Genomic DNA, 22,496 nt, shown 5'->3' on the forward strand with positions numbered 1-22,496 from the left:
AGAAATGTAGAATTGCCATTATCCACTGAAGTCTGCCTGCCCTAAGCTCCCAATAAACGAGAAGCCTCCACCCTGCCTCTACGTGAACAGTAGCCACATGGCCCGCTCCATCTAAGAAGGTGGGAGCACACGTGATGGATGTCATTCCCCGTCATTCATCACAATGACCAACTCTGCACGGCCGGGGGATATGAAGGCACATCTCCGGACGGAAACGGTCTGGCACGCCGAGCCAGCGAGAAAGGGCTCTGCGCTGGAGTGTGCAGAGTTTGCAGTGGACTTCGAACGAGAAGCAAGTCAATTTTTGTTGTATTAAGTCGTTGAAGTTCCCGGTGTTTTCTGTTGTAACTGCATACAACTTGGCCCGACCTCCCCGATGGGGAAACAGACTTAGCAGGGAATGAGCACCTCACCAAGGATAGACAGTGGATGAAGTGGTCCGTGTAGGATTAGAGCCAGATCCTTCTGACTCCCAAGTCCGGTTTCACCTCCACCGTGAAGTTTAAAACGTAAAGAAATTTGTATTCTTTCAGAGACTAGGAGCCACGGTAATCGTTTGCAAAATGTAATTTACTTTTCCTTTGAAGTAGAATCCTCATCCTGGATTCTTCCCTCGTCCTGGCCCACTCAGATCTTCTCTTGCTATGCTCCAGCACATCTGGCCTCATTTCGCTTCTCGAACTTTCCAGACCCTTCTTCTCAGGTACTGATACACGGTTCCCAAGTCTGGGGTGGTTTTACCGCCGGTCTGCCTGGTTCCTCTTATCTTTTAGGGTCAGCCTGTATGTTCCTTCCCTAGAGACGTCTTCTCTAACCCCACTCAGTAGGCCCTCCCTCAGTTCCATTTTTATTCCTGCCTTCCTTCCCTCTTACTCCTTACTCCAGCTGGATTGGTATATGTGTTCGGCTCCTGGCTTACTGTCTCTCTTTCCCAGGAGACACGACGACAGGCCCTCGATAACTCTTGATTTACTGACTGAGTGCAGGTCGGCATCCAGTTTCATATTTATTTCAGATATAGGTACGTGGAAAGATAATGGATTCTGAGCTTCAGCTTTGCCATTTTCTGGCTCTTTGACTCCGAGCGAGTAGGTTTATTTCAATCGTTAATGATCCACTGGTGACAGAGTGAAGATGGCTTGTCTGACGAGTTAGAAGTTTGGTAGACTGGCCGCTCCCCCTGGAATCAGGTAACGGGGTGCTACTTAGAAAAATCAAGCATGGGGGCGCCTGGGCGGCTCAGTCGGTTAAATGTCCGACTTCGGTTCAGGTCGTGATCTCGTGGTTTGTGGGTGCGAGCCCCGCGTCGGGCTCTGTGCTGACAGCTCAGAGCCTGGAGCCTGCTTCGGATCCCGTGTCTCCCTCCTTGTCTGCCCCTTCCCTGCTTTTGCTCTCTCTCTCTCTCTCTCTCTCTGTCTCTGTCTCTCAAAAACAATAAATAAACATTGAAAAAAAAGGAAGAAAAATCGAACATGTTGGATATAGCCAGTGTTACTCTGAGGGGAATAAATAAAGTATTGCTTATGTGATAAACAACGCCAGATTTATATTCACTCGATATCTATTAAAGGCATCGCTAACCACGTATTGGTTTTTGAAAATACCCTACTGATTGAATAAAAGGCTAGACCAAAGGAAGCAGCAAGCCACGGTGGCAAGAAATCCAGATGGCCAAGCGTCATCTGCTGCCGTCTAGAGATACGACCAGGGAAAGGTGTGAGACCTCTCTGAATCTGGGTGTGTGTGTGTGTGTGTGTGTGTGTGTGTGTGTTTGAACATGCACCTGCCTGAGTGTTTCATCTACTAACCGGAGATAACATCCGTCCACAGAGGGCTGTACAAAGGAAGTAACAGTGAAAGCACCAGGTGATTGGTGAAGTTCTGGAGGGAGGCCGTATGACGTGATGGCTCGCTCATGGTTTTACAGTTCCACGAACCTGAGGCAGTCAAGTCAGCTGCACCCCTCACTAGCTGTGTGACACCGGTTATTTAACTTTGCTGAGCCTCATTTTTCTTATCCGTAAAACGGGGATAAGAGACACTGCCTCACCCCGCTCTCATAAGAGTGAAAGAGGATGGATGTAAGACACGTGGTAACGAAAGGACACTTGTAAGACACGTATTATACAAGGGCACCTAGGAACCCCCCGGGTGGCTCAGACGGTTAAGCGCCCAACTTCGGCTCAGGTCATGATCTCGCCCTTCATGGGTCTGAGCCCCGCCCAGGGGGCTCGGTGCGGGCAGACGGCTCGGAGCTTGGAAACTGCTTCGGATTCTGTGTCCCCCCCTCTCTCTCTCTCTGCCCCTCCCCTGCTTGCGCTCTGTCTCTCTCTGTCTCTCGAAAATGAATAAACTTGGGGCGCCTGGGTGGCGCAGTCGGTTAAGCGTCCGACTTCAGCCAGGTCACGATCTCGCGGTCCGTGAGTTCGAGCCCCGCGTCAGGCTCTGGGCGGATGGCTCGGAGCCTGGAGCCTGTTTCCGATTCTGTGTCTCCCTCTCTCTCTGCCCCTCCCCCGTTCATGCTCTGTCTCTCTCTATCCCAAAATAAAAAAAAAAAAAAAAAAAAAAAGTTGAAAATGAATAAACTTACAAGGGCAGCTAAATAGCACAGTAGCGCCTTGTCAGGCTGTGGATTTGTTGGCACCTGGAAGGAGCCGGCCTTCTGGGTTCTTTGGAGGCCTGGCTGATGCTCACCTTGACCGGCATCTGACCAGAAGTACTTCTGCCCCGCATCTGATGGGGTCCGGTGCGATGGGGATGTGTGCTTCGTCCCGGCCTCCCCTCCAGGCCTCCGGGGAATCGGCAGCACAGCAGTGTGGGAGTGGGACAGCTTTTCCTGCACCGGCCAGGGAACACGGTCTGCATTCCTTCTGCCCACGAGGTGTTCTGTAAATAGGAAGCTTTAATTACTATAATTAGCTCAGCCTCTGGCTCCCTAACCTGACTTTCCGAGGCAACCGACTCTGAATCTGGCCATCCGAGCCCTTGGAGGGGGGGAAAAAAAGTGGGAAACGGTGGAGTGAATTGGGTTGATCGGAGCGTGTCCAAGTGGGCAGGGAAGCAAAATACCGGCCTCTAGCTGGGGTCAGCACAACAGGGTAGAAAGCCAAAGCCCACACTCGGTCGCTAATAATTCTTCAGGGCCGGGGACACCTGATGACAGATGCGACATCTGGACGCGGCAGTGAAAATTTTCTGCTGCAGGAGATGCCCGGAATCAAGCAGCGAAAGGCTTTGGATTCAGACTTGCTCCGATTCGGGTACAAGCTCTGCTGCTTACTAGCTGTGCATCCTTGGGCACACGCCGTCACCTCTCTGATTGTCTTTCCCCTGCGTGGGAGTGAAGATTCGGGGAGAAAACGGATTGCCAAGGGCGAGCAAAGCAGCTGGGCATTACTTCCTTTACTCTCACTGCAGCCTTCTGAGGGAGGACCATCCTCCCACTCTACAGACTGGAAACAGGCTCAGAGAAGGTGCTACGTGCCCTGGCCGTGGCTTGGGCAAGGTTCCCATCTGCGCAGTAAAGGCCTGGTACACCTCAGGGTGGTGACGGGGGGACTCAGCTGAGAGCCATGACCACAGCAGAACCATCAAGAACAATGCTCAAGAAAACTGCCATCTTTGGAGAGACCTCTCGGTGCCAGCATCTGTTATAGGTGCTAGATCTCGATGCACCATTTAATTTTCCCAGCCACGTTCCTGGGAACCCGAAGATTAGAGAGCCTAGGTCAGCAACTCTCAAACTTCAACGTGCAAATGGATCCCTGGGGAACCTTCTTAAAATACAAGAGGTCTGGCCAGAACCTGAGGTTCCAAATCTCTAATAAACCTCCAGGTGATGCAGATGACCTTGGTCTGAGGACCGCACGGTGAGTAACGGTGGCGTAAGTGGCTCACCCAAACTTGCCCAACTACCAAGGAGCAGAGACAAGATTTGCACCCACGTGTCTCTGACACCAGAGTCTATGTTGCGTTCTCCACCCTAATCGTTGTGGTAGCTTTTGCAGAGGAAGGCGCCCTGGAGAAGGCCCTTGGAAGATTGCCTGAGAAGATAGCCCGCCCACCCCAGGCTGCTTTAATGGATAGATAAAGGCTCATTTGTAATGAAAAGCATCCCTTTATTTTCTAATCATGTTCTCAGTTTCTTAAAAGCTATTGGTTTATGTAAGTAGGTGAACTCTCTCCCTAGCTGCTTTCTTTACACATTTGCTTAGCAAATCCATTTACTCCTGGAAAGCGTAAAGAAATTGCAAACTCTGAGTTAACCCAAGTGAAAATGAGGTTTTCCCTTATTCACTGCAGGCTTCCTGCCACACTGACGCTGGGTCCCCTGTCCTAGTTGAGGACTGTGGGTGAGGCCAAGAGGTCCAACCCAAAAGGCGGCATTCGAAACCACATAAATCCAGGGGACGCCTTTCTTGGTCAAAAATGAACGTGAACTTCACGCATAGAGCAAGCTTCAGTGAACCTTGAGCTCGTATGATCTCCAACCCAGCAGACCTGCTGCTTCCGACCTGAGCTAGTCTTAAAGCAAGAGGCAGTTAAACCAAGAAGAGGCTTTAAAAATATGCCATCTGTAGGAGGTACATGGTAAGCCCTGGAGCAAACACTAAGACAATAAGGAAAAAAAATACAGAGTGGAAAAATACTTTAAAAATTAAAATGCTAACATTAGATTATCTTCGCTTGGCACGACAGGAAGATGTAAAAAAGGCACAGAGGACCATGTATGAGGCATATCGGAAGTGGATTTGGCCTCGCCAGCTCCTGAGTGAGGCTGATCTCCCCGTGACCAGGCTGAGAACACTATCTTGTTTTAATTTTTCAACGGAAGTGCTATCCTACTGGAGGGCAGCAAACGCCATGCCTAACGGTAAGGCTTTACAAGAATTATCCTCAAAGTTCGGCGCACTCCTGACATTCACCTGAAGGATATTACGCAATACAGAGAAAGACAGATACCATATGTTTTCACTCTTACGTGGATCCGGAAACTGAACAGAAGACCATGGGGGAGGGGAAGGAAAAAAAAAGTTAGAGAGGGAGGGAGCCAAACCATAAGAGACTCCTAAAAACTGAGAACAAACGGAGGGTTTATGGGGGGTGGGTGATGGGTATTGAGGGCACCTGTTGGGATGAGCACTGGGTGTTGGATGGAAACCAATGTGACGATAAATTTCATATTAAGAAAATAATCTGAGAGAGATATGCACGAGTCCAACGTCGGAAAGAAGGAGACCAAATAAAGACAGAGAGGCAAGGTGGCCTAGCGGTCAAAAGAATGGATTGACGAAGCCGCACTTGGGTTTCCATCTTGGATCTCCCTCTTCCTGTCCGAGAATCCCTGGACACGTTTCTTAACCCCTACGCCATACCTGTTCCACCTATAAAATTACGATTTTGATGATGATGGTAACGTGACCCACCCACAGGATTAAGCGTGTAAATTCCATGAGCTAGTATCTACCGAATGCTTAAAACATAGAAGTCCTAAGAAAGACGAATATTTCCATCACCCTCAAAAAATGCAAGCTCTGCAGAAGGGTTTGCCATCAACGCCGTCAGGATGATTATCTTCAGGGTTCCCATGCAAAATCCAAGAGATTCAATAGCCTGGTCACTAACACTAATCACACGGGAGCCAGGAAAGGTCTCTTGACACAACATCACCATAAAAGGATCGATCGTGTTTCTTTCTGTTTGCAATAATGAGTGCAAATACTTCACGGAGAGGACCAAAGAAGAACATCGGACTGTCCGTGCTGGAAAGATGCTGGAAACATTGGATTCTGAGTAATCAGAGAATGAGTTAAACTCAGAGGTGAGGGCCGAGCAAGAGTGATGTTCCAAAGCCGGGCACTCCACGTTTACGCAGCAGAGACAGAAAAGGGAGGCCCTGAGGATCTCAGACCGCATCTCCCTTCTGAGGCTGTTTACAGGTGAACAAAATTCACAAGGTCTGTGACTACGTCAGTGACTGGAGACGGTCCTCACGGCCCCCGGTGCAGCAATCACAGTAAGAAACACATAGCTTACCTCTCACGGCTTTGTCTATCCCCCTTACCTCACCCTGTCCATCCTGCCCACACCCAGTGTCCCCTTCTTACCCTGTTTTGTTTCCTCTGAAGGGAATACCTTTGCCCCTTCGCCACCTGACAAAACCCTCCTTATCTTTCAAGAGCTATCTTCGTGACATCTCGTTTGCAAACCCTTCCCCGGCTTCTCCACGCAGAGTCCAAAACACCCTGCCTGGCTCTTTGTCCATATTATATCTGTCTTTGGCTGAAAGAGGAATTAGAGATCGAAAAACCTGAACAGACATTTCTATTCACCAACTAATTGCTCGATTTACTTCCTGACTCTCTTTCTTCAGATTACACCAGAGAGATCCAGAATGCACCTCCTTTCCCTCCCAGAGAAGGCGTACATATTTGGGACGAGGCCAAACTCTCAATACTCCAGACAGGAGGCTTCGTCCCCGGACTCCTTTTGCGACCAACTCCCAGGTGAGGATGTGCAGAATGTTCTTAGCTACACGGGAACTCAAGGGAAAGGGTCTTCAGAGAGGAAATGAGGTAAACACAGAAATAGAGACACAATGCCGTCCTAAATACTGTTTCCCTAGGAATTTGGACTCGGAGCAGATGTTTGCAAAAGGTAATGTTTATCCAGGATCAGGAAAACGTTGGACTGTTCCCGAGCCACCCAAGGAAGAGATAAAAGGCCGAGGGATGTGCTCAGCTCCTTCTGATGCTGCAGACGCTCAGGCCATGTTGAGCAAACCCAAAATAAAAACTGCTTTGCCTTCAGTAGGGACAGGGCTGACAACAGGGCTGGATAATGATGCTTTTCAGCAGCAGAAACTGATTGTCACCTTGCCCGGTGAGTTAAATGATTCATCTACAAAGATACAGAACCCAAGATCCAGCAATTCGCAAAGCCCATCTGTTTCCTTCGTTTGCTCCATTCAGACAATACCTAACAACCCAACAATGGCCATGCAAAGGGGCAGACACACCACACAGACTCACTTAGCTTATCGTTTAGTGGTAGGGTCCAAAACAAACTATCGATCTCAGTGATAACCATGGGATTACAGTTCTGCTCAGTGTGACGACAGAGAGGTAGAGGGGGCGATAAGAGTGTGTGTGACTGAGGGACCAGGCTCGTTCCGAGGTGGGGAGAGAGCATTACAGGCACAGCCTCCCTGGGAAATAATATTGAACCTGAGGTTGAGGCACGAATAGATTCACACAGGTCAAGAACGGATCAAGAGCATGGCGGGCCATCACCGTAGCACATAGAAGCGCTCTACGGCGGGAGGGAGTCTGACAGCTTCAAGAAAGAAGGGAAAGGCAATCACGGCGGGCACTGGGTAGAGAACAGGACAAGCTGAGGTTAGTGGTGAGGAGATCATATCCATCAGGGCCACGGAGACCACGTTAATGCCTACGGGTTGCATCCTTACAGCGTTAACGGCACCTAAGCTGGAGGATGAATTTGCGTTTCAGAGTATCTTCTCACCAAGGTTCCATTCTGATGGTCGAGGTGGGGTCCCCGAAACTACTCCTTCTCACACACATCTCTCAAACTTTATTGCCTTCCGTGGTACTTCCTTTTTCCTTTATTTCCCCCACACCCCAATCCCTTGAATGATTCTATCATACGTCGTGTTCGTTTTCAGTGGAATAGTTGTATCTTTTTATGAGATGTGGAATTTCCTTAAGAACGGGAGCCACCAGCTCTTTGAGAAATCATCCCAGCCGTCGTTTAGCTCGAATACATCCACGCAAGTTAAAAATGACCTCGAAACAGTTGTGAACGGAAATTATGCTTTCTCTGCTTGGATACTTCTCAGGGATGGGGCACTTCCTACCTCTGATATCTCTGACTCAACCACTCCACTCGCGGTTCTGTTTCTGCCATAGTGTGTTATTCGAGAATACTGCCACATAATGCCATTCTCATCCCTTCTCCCGTTGGAAGATGAAGATGTCCCCTTCTGATCCCCTCTGATCCTTTGTCAGCACTACCAGTTTTGATAAAGGCTTTGAGGATGGGTTCGCATTATGCCAAGTTTACCGACAACTACGTTTCCCGGAATTCCCTTCACTGGCTGCTTCAGAATGAATAGCCAGAAGACACGTATCGCACGATTTGGGAGGCAGAGTTGAAGAAGTATCCAGAGTGTTTTTACATTTGGAAGATCATTACAAGGTCCAAGGTGACCTTGCCATTTTTTTTAGGAGGGGGAGGGGCGGGGGGGGTCAGGGAGAGAGAGAATCTTAAGCAGGCTCCATGCTCAGTGTAAAGCCCAATGTGGGACTCGATCCCATGACCCTGAGATCATAGCCTGAGCCGAAATCAAGCGTCAGATGTTCCACCAGAAGCCACCCAGACTCCCCGATCTTACAGTGTGCCAACTTGATTGGGCCAGAGAATACCCTGACCTTTGGTCACACGTGATTCCAGGTGTGTTTGTGAAGGTGTTCCTGGACGAGATCAACATTTGGATCAGTACACTGGGGAAAGCAGAAGGCCCTCCCTAACATGGGTGGGCCTCATCTAATCAGTTGAAGGCGTACATACAACAAAAAGATTGGCCCTCCTCTGAGTAAGAGGAAACTCCTCCTGCCCAACGGCCTTCAAGCTGGGACAATGGGTTTGTCCTCTTTCAGGCTCAAGCTGAAGCATCGGCTTTTCCCGGGTCTCAAGTCTGTTGGCATTCAGACGGCAACTGTTATCATCGTATCTCCCGGGTCTCCAGCTGGCGGAAGATAGACCTTGGGAAGGCCGGCCTCCCTACTCGCATGGGTCAGAGAACACTGACCGGTACACCGCTCTCGCACGCTGTGCCTGTGTGCTGGCTCACCTGGTCAGCGTGGGGTCGCAGCCAGGCCCACGAGCTCCTCCAGCTTTCGTGAATCTTCTTCAGCACCCCCCACTCCTGGAGCAGACGTCTAACTGACACCAAGAATGCAGCTTCTCCCTCTGGCCAGCCCCACCACCAAAGCTGAAGACTGAAGGCGGTGAGAGAGTCACACGGTTCTCAGTCTCTCCTCGAGGGCTCCCGCCGTCCTCATGGGTTTGTGCTTGCTCTTGCTTCTGCTGCTTTAGGATTGTCTTCGCTTCCCCACTGACTGCCCTGCTGACTTGAGGCCGCGTCAGCAGACACAGAAGCAGAAGCCTCCCATCGGCTGTTTCACCGGCTCCCAAGATTGAAGGTCCAGTCTCTACACTACATATTCTGCTTCTCTGATCAAACGTTCATGATACACCCTTTGATATGCGTAGAGCCTTTATCCTCTGTCTTCCAGTATAGACACGTCGTGGGCATACTGATCACATTTTTGTTAATGATTTCATGATGACAGATGGATCTTTTATTTCTTATTTAATTTGGTCTTCCAATCATTTTTGAATGAGAAAAAAAAATGCTTTGGTGATTTACCCAACCACAAACCCACAAGTTCATTGGCAACTCTCCCCAGTAGATCCTACCAATGTGACCTTGCGGAGAAGTGATGTTGACTTCATCAGGAATGTTACAGGGATTACTTATTGCTATCTATTCCTTATTTTTCTAGTGACTCACAAATGTGTTTTGCAAAGGAACACGCAAGAAATAAGACCGTGACTCCATGGGCAACCACTTTAATGCTTTATGATTATTCACAACAATCATATTCTATTTCCTCCACCTTAATTTTTAATTGTGAGCATCATTGCGATGCTTGAATTCCGTACAGTTTAAGTCTTGTTGTTGCTGTGGTATTTATTTATTATTAAAAAATTTTCTTTAATTTGAGAGTGCCATGGGAGGGGTAGAACCGAGTGGAGACTTTGTGGTTTCAGGTATTTTGAAAAAAGGAAGAATTTATAACCTTTTCAACATGGCTTGCACTTTCTGTTTTTCCCTCGCCTCTATTTCTTATACCCATGTTTCAAGGGATTTCTTTTTAAAAAAGGAAGAGAGAAAGAAAAAGAAAGAAAAAAAAAGCAATTGCATTCTAGTGTTAACCATTGGGGAGTTTTAAAAAAAAAACCTTCCAGATGGGAAATATATATGAAAAATCTCATCTCGGTGAAAAATAAATCCCCCAAATAGAGGCGTGTAATGAAACACCTAATTCACTCCAACTATACTGGTCGTATCACTGCAATATTCTAATGCCAGATGACTCTTTTAGCACCATGGACAGCAGCTGGCCTTCCATCAGGAATGTCTGAAACTGAATGCAAAGCTATCCTTTTCCAAAAGAAGTTTGGCTGGTGTTTGAAGTCCACTGCATGGCCGTCTCCTCATACCTGTGCTCACGAATTAGCAGTTTTTTATACGATGTTTTAAACGTATTTTATCGTGTGATTCTCCAGAAATCTGGATTGCTACGTGGCACCATTGAACGCTGGAAAAGCCCCTTCAAGGGTCACCCAACTGCAACCTCAAAAACCATTCCCTGTCTTCACATTTTGTGACCTCTCTGAGAGTAGGACACTAATGAGTATATCCCTTAGCGCAGGATTGTTTTCCCTTGAACTCTTCTCTCCATAATGGACCAGTTAGTCCGCAGCCTTTCCCGTTACCTCTTCCTCTCCTTCAATTCCTTTTTACTTATTTTTGCCTCTTAAATGTATTTGCCTTTTCCAAAGCAAGCCATTGTCATTACTCGTCTTTATTTTTTAAAAATTTTTTTTGACGTTTTTACTTATTTTTGAGACAGAGGGAAGTCACGAGCTGGGTGGGGCAGAGAGAGAGGGAGACAGGAGCAAAGCAGGCTCTGCACTGACAGCAAAAAGCCAGACGCGGGGCTCGAACCCGTCAGCCGTGAGATCGTGACATGAGCCGAAGTCAGACGCCTCCCCGACTGAGCCACCCAGGTGCCCCTCGTTATTTTTCTTATTCTAGGCATTCTTTCCTTCGGAAATTGTTTTCATTTTCATGGCTTTGATCAGCATCTATACCGGTGACCCTGAAATCTTTTCTACCTCTGACCTTCCTCCTAAATGCCATTGTTCCATTTCCAGCCACCTGCTGGATCCCTTCCAGTTGGGTGTGGCTGAGAGTGCAAAACTGAAATTTATCATAATTCCTTAGAAATCTGCACATCTTGTGTCTGTTTCCCACTTTTTAAAATATTTGCTTGTTTGTTTGTTTGTTTAGGGAGAGCACATGATAGAGTGGGGAGGGACAGAGAGAGAGGGAGAGAGAGAGAGAATTCCAAGCAGGCTCCGCACTGTCAGCGTGGAGCCCAACTCGGGGCTTGATCACGTGAACCCGTGAGATTGTGACCAGAGCTAAAATCAAGAGCTGGACCACCAACTGAGCTACCCAGGAGCCCCCGTTTCTCACTTCCTTATTGGTGCGTTCCCCCTTTGAATGCACTCACTTTAGTGCCTAAAAATTCTTCTTTACCTCCTTCTCTCACATCCAAACAAAATGTCAAGTCCTTTTCATGTGACTCCTTAATAAGACTGCCCTTGCTAACAAAAACAATTCATTACTTACCTAGCTTTCATTCCCCAGAAGGGAAAGCAGACATGTTTCCCCCCTACCACATTTTATTGCTCACTGGGGGTTGTGTCTTACTCGCTGGGGGTTGTGTCTCACTCTGGGGTGGTGGACCAAGCCTATTGAACAGAAGAAGCCTAACACAATGAGCTGGGAAGAGAAGGATCTTTGCATACGCATGAACAGTGAGAGCCAGGGCTATCCTGACTTGAGGAGAGCGGCAGTGGAGTTCATTCCCCAAGAGAGAGTTTCAGCTGGATGTCCCACAGTCCAAAGGTCTCTGGATAGGCCTTTTCTGTCTCTGCAGGGTGCCTTATTTTGGTTTGGGAAGTAAGTCCTGTTTAGGGGATGCATTAACTCCGGGCCGGGCTGAGGCAATTCAGACTTGCTTAGAGGGGGCAGGAAATTGCGTGCTGAGATCCTGGTAGACTGCAGATAAAGAGCACCGTGGCTTCTGGCTCTTTCTAGGGCCTAGAACTGTCCCAGGGAAGGAAGCCAGACTTCAAGGCAAGTCCTCCAACAAGAGCTAGTAAACATTTTGCTTCCCTGGAGCTCGCTTAAAAATATAGCCTCATGGTTGAAAGATAGGTTCAAAGGGTAGCCTTCGAAGCTTTGATTCCAAATCTGCCACTAATTAGCCACGTGGCCTTGGTCGAGTCATTTAACCTCTGTGCTTCCGTTTCATCAGCTGTGACCTGGAAGCGATGACGGCAACCTACTTCTGCGGGTTCTGGTAAGGATGAGGTTAATTCAAGGAAACCAATTTGGAACAGCGTCTGGCCCTCAGTACGCTCCATTAAATGTTTGTTTTTATTAGTTATTTTCTTCCTTATTGTTCTTTGGTGGTATTTGGTGGAAGGTCAGCAAGACCAAAAATAAGCCTCCAACAGAAATTCTTATTACACTTGATTTATCGTTACCGCATTTTGTGAGCGTGGCTTTGCTACAGGTTTATTAAACCGGGATCTATTTGCAAAGGTCAGGCTCCCCCTGCCTTGCATTTTCCTTAAGAGACATGTTGATATTCTCCCGTTTGTGATCAAAACCAATTAAATGATGATCCTTGAAAACAGAAGCTTAAATGGGACCCTGATGCATAAGTTGGTAACAGTCCATCCACTCTGTGGACATGTGGGCTTTAGCCTCAATCTATTTCTTGGAAAGTGATTCATAATTAAATCATTTTACTCGCCTAGAAAAGATTTCAACTTGTGTTGACTTTGAGTCACAATATTTGGAAAGCAGCACTTAAAAAACCAAATTGTGTCACATGCAAGGAAAACTCAGTCTACCTAGCATGAAAACAACAGCAGAGTGGGCAGTTGATGGTCTGGTGTGGTCAGTTATATATGGACGGTCCTTTAGGTCCCTAAATCCACATTTCCTTAATTATCATAATAATTAGGCCAGTCTCTGGATTTCGGCTAAATGATGTGGGTAATAGTGACGGAAGCCTTTTCCTGAGGGCAGATTTACACTCTCATCTTGGCAGAATCAACTATTTGCTTTGTGATTGTGGAAACATTTGGAGAGAAACATTAATTTTCCGTCCATTAACTTTGGTGGAGATGAACACCCCAGAGGGACAAATGTGTGAAGCTGCTTAACAACCTTTTGGCTGTTAGGAAGGTAAAAAATGTTTTGAAAACATTTTTCTTTGCAAAGGAAAGAAGAAGGAAAAAAAAAAACAGAAAAGGAAAAACAACTATTCGGTCAGGGAATATTTGGTCTTTTAGAGGTTTCTGTAAATGTTCGCAGTACTATAAACTGTCGCGTTTTTCTGTAAGCATGACCTATCCTGGTTTACTCCCTATCTAAGTATAAATTAAACTGATAGGTCCTTCTTAAGAGGGCTACTTTTAAAATTATGCACTTTTGGGGCACCTGGGTGGCGCAGTCGGTTGAGTGTCCGATTTCAGCCAGGTCACGATCTCGCGGTCCGTGAGTTCGAGCCCCGCGTCAGGCTCTGGGCTGATGGCTCAGAGCCTGGAGCCTGTTTCCGATTCTGTGTCTCCCTCTCTCTCTGCCCCTCCCCCGTTCATGCTCTGTCTCTCTCTGTCCCAAAAATAAATAAACGTTGAAAAAAAAAAAACCCAATGGTAAAATTATGCACTTTTTCTCCTTTATAGGCCAGATGTGTTACATTAATCAGGACTGCGTAAAGGAGAGAATCGGGGGAGCGAGAAGACAGAAGAAAACTAAATGGCTAAAATAGTAAAATTGATCATATCTTTGCATTGGAGGCCGCGTCAAACTGCCAGGATCTTGGAATTGAATGTGTAATATCGGAAGAGGAGAAGCTATGTTTAGGGGAGAAGGAGAAAGCTCAGATGGTCTCTGTGTTCTGGGATGGAACTAACCAAGGCCAGAGTAGAGCTGGATAAGCCTGAATAGTTGTCTATTCCACCAACAAGTCAACACAGCATCAGCATCATCAAACACCCAGTGTGTATGAGACCCCAAGCCAGGCAGGAAGGAGACACAGCTCAGGAAGACATATGTGACCTCTCGTCCCCCTACAGCCTGTGGTCTAGTGAAGAACATGGACCACCGTGGCCTGACCTCACATGGAGATTAGGGGATGCTTCCCTGAGAAGGGCATGTGTAATTTGGGGTGGAGAGGTTCCTAAGTGTGGCTGAGTGTTTGGATGCATGTGTGGGGGTGTGGGAAGGGTTGGTGGAAACAGAATGATCTAAAGACTCCACGGGGAGGGAGGGTCACGCAAAGGCACCGGGACAGAAAGGAACGCTATTTATTTTTTTAATGTTTATTTATTTTTGAGAGAGAGAGACAGAGCCCGAGTAGGGGAGGGGCAGAGAGAGAGAGAGGAAGACACAGAATCCAAGGCAGGCTCCAGGCTCCGAGCTGTCAGCACAGAGCCCGATGCGGGGCTCGAACTCACGAACCATGAGATCATGACCTGAGCCGAAGTCGGACGCTTAACCGACAGAGCCATCCAGGTGCCTTCAGAAAGGAACTTTATACGTGGAAAATCCAGGAGGTGGAAGAAAGAAAGTGAAGGAAAGGCAGTAAGAGAAAAGGAGGTGGGACCAAAGACACATGGCCCCATAGGTCAGTCCAGTAGGGGATTTGGGCCAGCAAGAGGGAGGCTGGAGGAACCAAGCAGGTGATGGGGAACAAAATAGGCCACCTCAGAATATGCCACTTTGGCATATTGATTATTTTGAATTAAATTTAGTAATGAGGGGCGCCTGAGGGCTCAGTTGATTGAGCTTCCTACTTTGGCTCAGGTCATGATCTCCCGGTTCGTGAGTTCAAGCCCTGCCTCAGACTCGCTGTTGTCAGCTAGGAGCCTGCTTCAGATCCTCTGTTCTCTCTAGCTCTGCCTTCCCCCCCCCTTCTCTCTCAAGAATAAATAAACATTAAAAAAAATAAAATAAATAAAATAAAGTTAGGAAGGAAACAGCCGGTGCCAGAAAGACACTCGGCTCTACTCTGTCCCCCTGAAAGCAGGAAATATCTCTTGCATGTGAAAGGTACTGTCCTGTCCTAGGAGGGGAGAAGGCACCAGACACAAAGGGTTCAGGTCAGAGAAGGCTACCTAAAAAAAAAAACAAAAAACCAAAAGCAAAAAAAAAAAAAAAACACCCCAAAACACTTTGTTATTTCTTCGCTAATTAACATCCCCATGCCCAAAGCACCTTGTCTTGTCAATTCCTCACAAATTCATTGCTTCCTGTCTAAAAGATAAGAAAGCTGCCTGCCTCCCTCACTTCTTTGAGCGTCGTAGTTTTATGGGCTCCCAATAAATATGAAAGAACATTTTTCTCCCATGAATCTGCCTTATGTCAATTTAATTATCGGACAAGCCAAAGAACCTAGAAGGGGAGAAAAGAAGTTTTCCTCCCCTACGCAGGCGAGAGACATAATCATATCTGTGTTTCGAAAAGAACCCTCTGGTTGCAGTGCAAGTAATGAAATGGACAGACAAACAGCTGGTAGGAGAAAGCGGGTTCGAAGGGCTCTTCCATGGTTCACGAGAGGGAGGGTGGGGGTGTGGAAAAGGAACATGGCGACAGGGATGGAGACCAGTAGAAGGGCGGGAGGGACATGGTTCTAGTGAAAGGCTGTAAGAGCCCCGACCTGTTCCAGTCTCCCAGAAGTCTAAGTAGGTTTCCCTTTGAAAACCGAACATGTTAATGACTTTTGCCCCAGCCTTTTCCCAAGTCATTCTGCACATCTGCAACCACAACAGACCGGGAGGCAGACGCGCAACGTACTGAAAATAATTGGCGTCCGCTTTTCTTTTGCTTTGATTGGCTTGCGCAAAATTAAAAGTAAATTCTCTGTTATCAGGAACAGCCAGGAAATACAAAGTTCTGGTTAATAGAGAAGCACAAAGCGTGCCATAGGATTCTTGCCCATCTTCCAGGACGTGGCGTAGAAGACGTAAGAGAGAGAGAGGGCGAAGTATTTAAGGGTAGGGTGAGGCCGAGGGACGGGGCTCCGTCTGTGGCTCGGTCGTGTCTCCGGATATGACACCTTGGACAAGTCACCAGACAGGTGAGAAAGAAGTTAGGAACATGGATTTGTAGAGTCACACGATCCTGGGCTAAACGTGCCTGAGTCCTTAACTGCTTTGAGGCTCGGTAATCTCATCTGTGAAATGGAGATAAAAACGCTCACTTCACGTGAGCGTCACGGTGAGGAGACAAAATTGCAGGGGCGAAATGCCGAGCAACTTAAGTCTAGTGATTATTTTTCTGTGAATTTTGTCTTCTGATCTGTATGCTGGAGACAATGACACTTTTCCTACTTCAGGGAGCTGTTGCAAGCGTCCCAAAGGTGAATGCATGTGAGATGTTGTATCATTTTTAATGCAATTGTGAAGGCTTCATCCTTGTTAGCATTGTTCAGACAAACACTCTAGAATTTTGTGGGTTTGTTTTTTTTTTTTTTTTTAAGTCTGTAGCACGGCTGGTCTACAGAAGTGGCTACAGAAGGTGTGCGGAATTGACTTAAATCCACACTGACCCCAGGGCATATCACGGAATCTATTTTCTCAAGATAAAGCCAGGTTATCAGCTTGTTGACTTGTAACCTTTTTTTTTTTTCTTTTTTCTTTTCATTTTTGTATAAAAGCAGAGTGTAGACAGGGCAAATGCATTCTTGCCAGGTAATAAAGGGTTTGGGTTATGGAATTGGCAGGTCGGCTGGCTGTCACTGCATTGTCCATGTGCAATTACGGTCTATAAAACATCTCTACCTAATAATGTACCTCTGGATACGGGCATGTCTAATTTATAATTCAGCCTATTTGAAGACTGGTTGAAGGGCCTTTCTTGACAATTAGGCAGAGTTGGGGGTCACCATATGGATTGATTTAAAAGGCACAGCCATGTTCCCCAATTATCTCCCCCAGGGCTGCACGGTGCCTGGAATTTAATCATTAAAATGAATTCCTTTGGGCTCTGACAGGATTTCAGCGATAGAGGTAATAACTTTCAGGAGCGAAAAGTGCCCGACTTCCTTATTTTGTAGGTGAGCAAACTGAGGATCTTCAGGAAGGTTCCTCCTTCTCTCCAAGGTCAAACGCCGAATGAGAGACTTGACCCGACCTAAACGCCGGACCCGACAGCCCTGCTGATGCTCGGAGGTCCCGAGAACCCCCGAGAAGCGTCTCTCTGCGTTCGTCCCTGGAAAGGCAGAACTTCAGCGGATTCCGTGCCTATTTTTGGTGCCCGGCCCGGCCTCGCGATCAAGCAGAGATGCTGACGCTTTCTGTTTCTTTAAAGGAGACGGCCCAACTTGCCGAAACATAAAAGTGAAAAAAATCACAAATATCACAGCTTTTACAAAGGCGGCTATCTGGCAGGAGACTTATCCCCCTGAAGGGGAAATGGGATTAAAGGAGCGATGAGGCAAAGGCATGAATCAGCGCTGATCGTTTTGGGACGGAGAAGCGGGTGGGTTTGTGCTCTGCCGGGGGACATGGCAGATGGGCAGTTATCGAGCGCGAGAATGCACGTCCTCCGCCAGAAACCAACTTGCCTGGGCGTCTAGGGTGCGGTGGAAATACAGAGCCTCTGTGCGGAATGAGGCGGAGGGAGCAGGTTGTGCAGGGTCATAATGGCACATTGCTGGGCCCCTGCCTTGTGCTGAGGACTCTCCAGGATTCATCAGCCAGTTCTCGGGGAAGCTTTCTGAGTAATAGCGTCTGGAGGAAGAGATGCTGCGTGTAGGCATTATTCAATTCGTTTGAAAAAACGCTGAAAAAAATAAATAAAACATAAAAACGTAAAAGCTATTTAACTCCCAGGAAAAATACCCAACTTATAGGTGACATATAACTGCACTAAGGGAAGGAAGTTTTGCTTTCCTTGGTGATACAGCCTGACCGGCAGGGGCGTGCCAGAGAAAAAGAGCCCCAGGTTGGGGTAAGGGGGGCGGGGGGAGGGGGACACGTAGGCTCTGCCCCCAACCAACCCTGTGACTTCGCCTCTCGGAAGCTCTGTGTCTCATCTTTCATTGTGTGAAATGCTTGCTCAGGTCTACCCCAGCCAAAGCTCTATAAAACGTACCAGCGCGTTCTCTGTCTCTACGTAGGCCGAAAGGGTGCCAGGCAAGTGGCCCCATTCCTGTTTGTCACCCTTGCACAAAAGGCACCACGCCGAGCTCTGAAGGAGTCTCTGAGATAAAGAAGGCAGCGTCCAGTGGCACTGATCGCTGAGGCGGAGGGCTTGTGAGGCCCCGCAAGAGAGCCATTGACTTGGAAAAGTGGCCCGTCTGTGGCCATTTTCAGTAAAGATATAAAAAGAGTCTCAATTCGTCTTCTCCTTTATCATTTGCTTCCTTAGCAAAGAACTGAAAGGAGGGAGCCAGGAGCAGCGTTTCCAGGGGCGAGTGCTTAGGTGAGGAAGGAAGAAGCAACGCTCGTCTGTTCCAGCCTGCAGAGAGCATCGCTGTTTTCCCAGCGGGGACAGCGGGAGAAGGCAGGTGAGCCAAGCACAGAGGGGAGGGGGCCCCTTGCTCGGAGAAACCGCTGCAGAACTCATCACCCAAGGTGGCCCCGACAAACGGCAGGCCCGGTTATGGCAGGGGTCCGTCTGGCAGCAAATCCCGGTGCCCCCCTTGCCTTTCTCGACTTTCGACGCATCCCCCTTCGATCCTACTGCCCTCCTTTATTACCCCGCCTCTTGCTGTTTCCTTCTCGCCGTGTTCTGTATTCTCCTCTCTCTTCCTGCTCCCCTCGCCCTCTCCATCTTCTCCTTTTTTTACTTCCCATACCCTCGTCCCCTCCGTTCTTCTTCTCTCCATCTCTGCGTCCCTTAGATATGACTGCTGCCGTCTAGTACATCCCTGCCTTTCGTTAAGTGATGCTTAACCTAAGACACTTACCACTGATGGTCATCAGTGAGTCCATATGGGGATTTGTTAGAAAGTATTTCCTTGATCATCGCTACTTCAGGCAGCGTTCTTTCTATTCCCTGAGATATTTCCATCGCTTACGTTTTCACAGAGCTAAAGCCTCTCTCCTCTACTTACAAAGTGCATATATCACACTTGGTGGAGGCAGACACCCAGTAAAATATGACCCTGATGAGTCTCCTAAGGCAGGAGAGAAGTCCAGATGTTCTCGAGTGAGGAAATATTAACCCGGTCTACGATGACTACTTTACCGGTGGGCCAACGGCAGGTAAAACGCATCAGTCACCTTGCTCTCTCTTTCCTGGCAAACCCGTTTGGGGGCATCTCCTCTCCAGAATTGGCCAGCAGGAAAGGAAAATGACGATCCAGAGGTCTCATATGACAGTCTCTATTCATCGATGCGCTCTGGGCTAGACATCGGTAACTAAGCCTCGTACAGATTATTTTGGCGAGCCCTCACAATTATCCCATAAATCGATACGTTGATTCCCATTTTGCAGATAAGAAAGCTAAGACTTGAAGAAGTTAGGGACGTGCCCGAGGTCAAACAATGGGGGGAGGGGTGGAACATAAAGAAGGTCACTATTGCAGGTGCCACCAAGTGCTCCTGGAAGTGTTCAAGCAGAGTCTAACGACCCTCCCTGTGTGTCCTAAGCCGAAGAGTGTCTACACCATGTGTTCTTCTGTTTTGTGGAGCCATCTGGTGTGGTCAGCATTCAGTTTTTTCATTGGCAACGCGGAGCGAAGAGAGCCTGTCTTACCCACAGTAGCGTGGAGTGCCCGGCTGTTGGCACATGACCGGCAATTGCTAGAAGTTCTTTCCTTCGGCCACAGAAGACCCGTAGGTGTATTCAGACATACAGATCGTAGCTGACAGCCCACAGCCGAGGAACTCTTGGAAAAAGGACAGCCCAACACCATCGGCCCGGAGCCTGAATCTTTCTCTTCTCCCCTTTGCATGTGTGCATATGTGTGTGTGTGTGTGCGCGCGCGCGTGCGTGCGTGCATGTGTGCGTGTGTGTGGAGAGAGAGAGAGAGAGAGACAAGGAGGTGGGGGAGAATGAGATGGTGAGCACACATAGCCTGCGGCATCTAGACCTCTGATTGTACAAATGATTCTCATTTACTGAATGATGGGTGCTAAGAACCCTGCTGGGGATTTTTTGCAAGCCTTTATCACCTCTTATCATCATGATGACCTTGCAAAGGAAGCATTGTTCTCCCCATTTTATGAACGGTAAAACTGAGGCTTGCGGAGATGAAGACGTTCTCCAGAGGCCAAATAGGCAATGGCCGGGTCCAGGGAGAGCCAGGGTTGCTGCTGTTTCCTTGCTTTTAAGGCCTCCAGTAGGTCGGGAAACCACACCTGTAACTCTTTGGGTTCCTGCTCTTATTTCGGTTGAGGGTCGGGGGAGTCACGGAGGTTCACTGAGTTGCCACAGGTCACGCGGCCAGAGGGCCCAGTTCGCCCCGGTGTCCCCACCCCTCGGGCCGTGTGGATTTCCTGGGATTGAAAAGCAAGTAGAGAGAGATTCAAAAGAAGCCTCGGTCACTTTTGATGTAGCATCCTCGTCCGAGGATTTTTACTTTAACACGGCTATGGCATCGCTTTCCCTCTCCCTGCACCCAGAATTACACACCGGCATCGGCGAATGGATGAAAATCTATGGGAAACAAGATCCTTGCTACTTTATGGTAATTAAAAGCAATAAATATTCTTGCCCACAGTGCTAAAAATCTCAAATGGCCAGTGGGTCAATACTGGCTCCCTGGTTAGGACGGTGATAAATCTTTATTCCTTTTGAGCCGAAACACGGAAGAGGTTTTATTCATAAATTCCATGACTTATTACTGTAGCGTTTTCGGAACAAACACACATGCCATGAAGAGGTTCTCCACCAACTGTGTTTACGTGCTATCTTCCAACCAGCCTGCTTCACCAACGAAGCCTCTGCCTTCACATGGTCCTTTTATTTTTTTTTTTTAATTTTTTTTTTCAACGTTTATTTATTTTTGGGACAGAGAGAGACAGAGCATGAACGGGGGAGGGGCAGAGAGAGAGGGAGACACAGAATCGGAAACAGGCTCCAGGCTCTGAGCCATCAGCCCAGAGCCTGACGCGGGGCTCGAACTCACGGACCGCGAGATCGTGACCTGGCTGAAGTCGGACGCTTAACCGACTGCGCCACCCAGGCGCCCCAACACATGGTCCTTTTATTAACGCAGCAGCGATGTCCTTTCCCCTGCACCAGAATGGCACAGAGGAGTGGGACGTGATTTCCTCCTCACGGTCTCCTTAGCCCCATGCATTCTCCAAACTGGTGGAAAACAGTGGATTTAACTGGTGGGTTTAACTCTGGACCTCTCACTCATCTTCTTTCTCCACGGTTGCCGCTTGACACGAAAGGCATGGCTCTGATCCATTAGGACTGTTTTCTTTTTTTTTTTTTGAAATGTTTAAAAATGTTTTTATTTATTTTTGACAGACGGAGAGACAGAGCATGCGCGGGGGAGGGGCAGAAAGAGGCGGAGACACAGAGCCCGACACGGGGCTCGAACTCGCGAGATCGTGACCTGAGCCAAAGTCGGACGCTCAACCGACTGAGCCACCCAGGTGCCCCTCTTTTTGTTTCTTTCTTTCTTTTTTTTTTTTTTTTTTGATCCAGTCCGATGGCTTGATTATCATCCTTTCCAGGAGGGGTGTTTTCCCAAGCTCACAGGCAGCATTGGCTTGGTGTTCATCAGCGATCAGTGCTGCTCGTTTAGGAAACTAGCTTGTCCCGGGCCCCGTTGCAAGTGGGGATATAGAGTCAGACTTTCACATAAACGCAGAGGAAGACGGAGCCTGTGTGCTGAGCCCTTCCCTTGGAGGGTAAGTTTGAGGCACGCTGTGTGGCCTTCGGGAAGCTGTTTCACTCTCTGGGCCCCAGTTTTTGTTTTCTTTGTTTTTTTTTTTTTTTAATGTCTACAAATGAATGGGTTTCCAGAGCTTTCCTACTCCTCTTCTTTGTAGCCGCTCCCGCTTGGTTGATCAGTACCGGGGAAAGAGCAGAATTTGGGAACAAGCAACAGCTTCTTGCAAGTTGAGTCGCTCCGATAAATCCACTCTCCCCACTTTGGCAGGAAGCGTGGGTCTGCCTCTGCGTCCTTAGAATTGATTTCATATTTAAAGCTTATGCTAAGTTCAGGTTGCCTCAAAACACCACTCTTGGTGGGGTGACGCGGGGGTGACTTTAACATTTAGCTAACGCAGCACAATGTGTATTAACCTGGCTTAGAGATAAGCACATGAATGTTCCTAAGACACACACACACACACAAAACCCCCCAGCAACATTCTGGTTCAATTTACTCCTCTGCGACAATGCACGTTTTATTTTCCGTGGGGGAGAAACACCTCGGAGAATAGGTTTGCTGAATAAGATAGACCCTTTGCATGCTTATTTTTTGAATCGCGGGTAGGCTGTGGGATGCTTTATGCTAAAGAGGCGCCCAGGGTAAATAGTGAGGAAAGTCAAGAGTAACGGCCTATCTGTGAATAACGCTATAGAAAAATCGCCGGCTAAAATGAAGACTGTAGAGCAAACCTCATTGCTT

This window comes from Lynx rufus, unplaced genomic scaffold (genome assembly GCF_022079265.1).
Source record: "Lynx rufus isolate CCGP_SWC_20201006 ecotype Redwood Valley unplaced genomic scaffold, mLynRuf1.p SCAF_10, whole genome shotgun sequence".
In the NCBI taxonomy this organism is placed as follows: domain Eukaryota; kingdom Metazoa; phylum Chordata; class Mammalia; order Carnivora; family Felidae; genus Lynx; species Lynx rufus.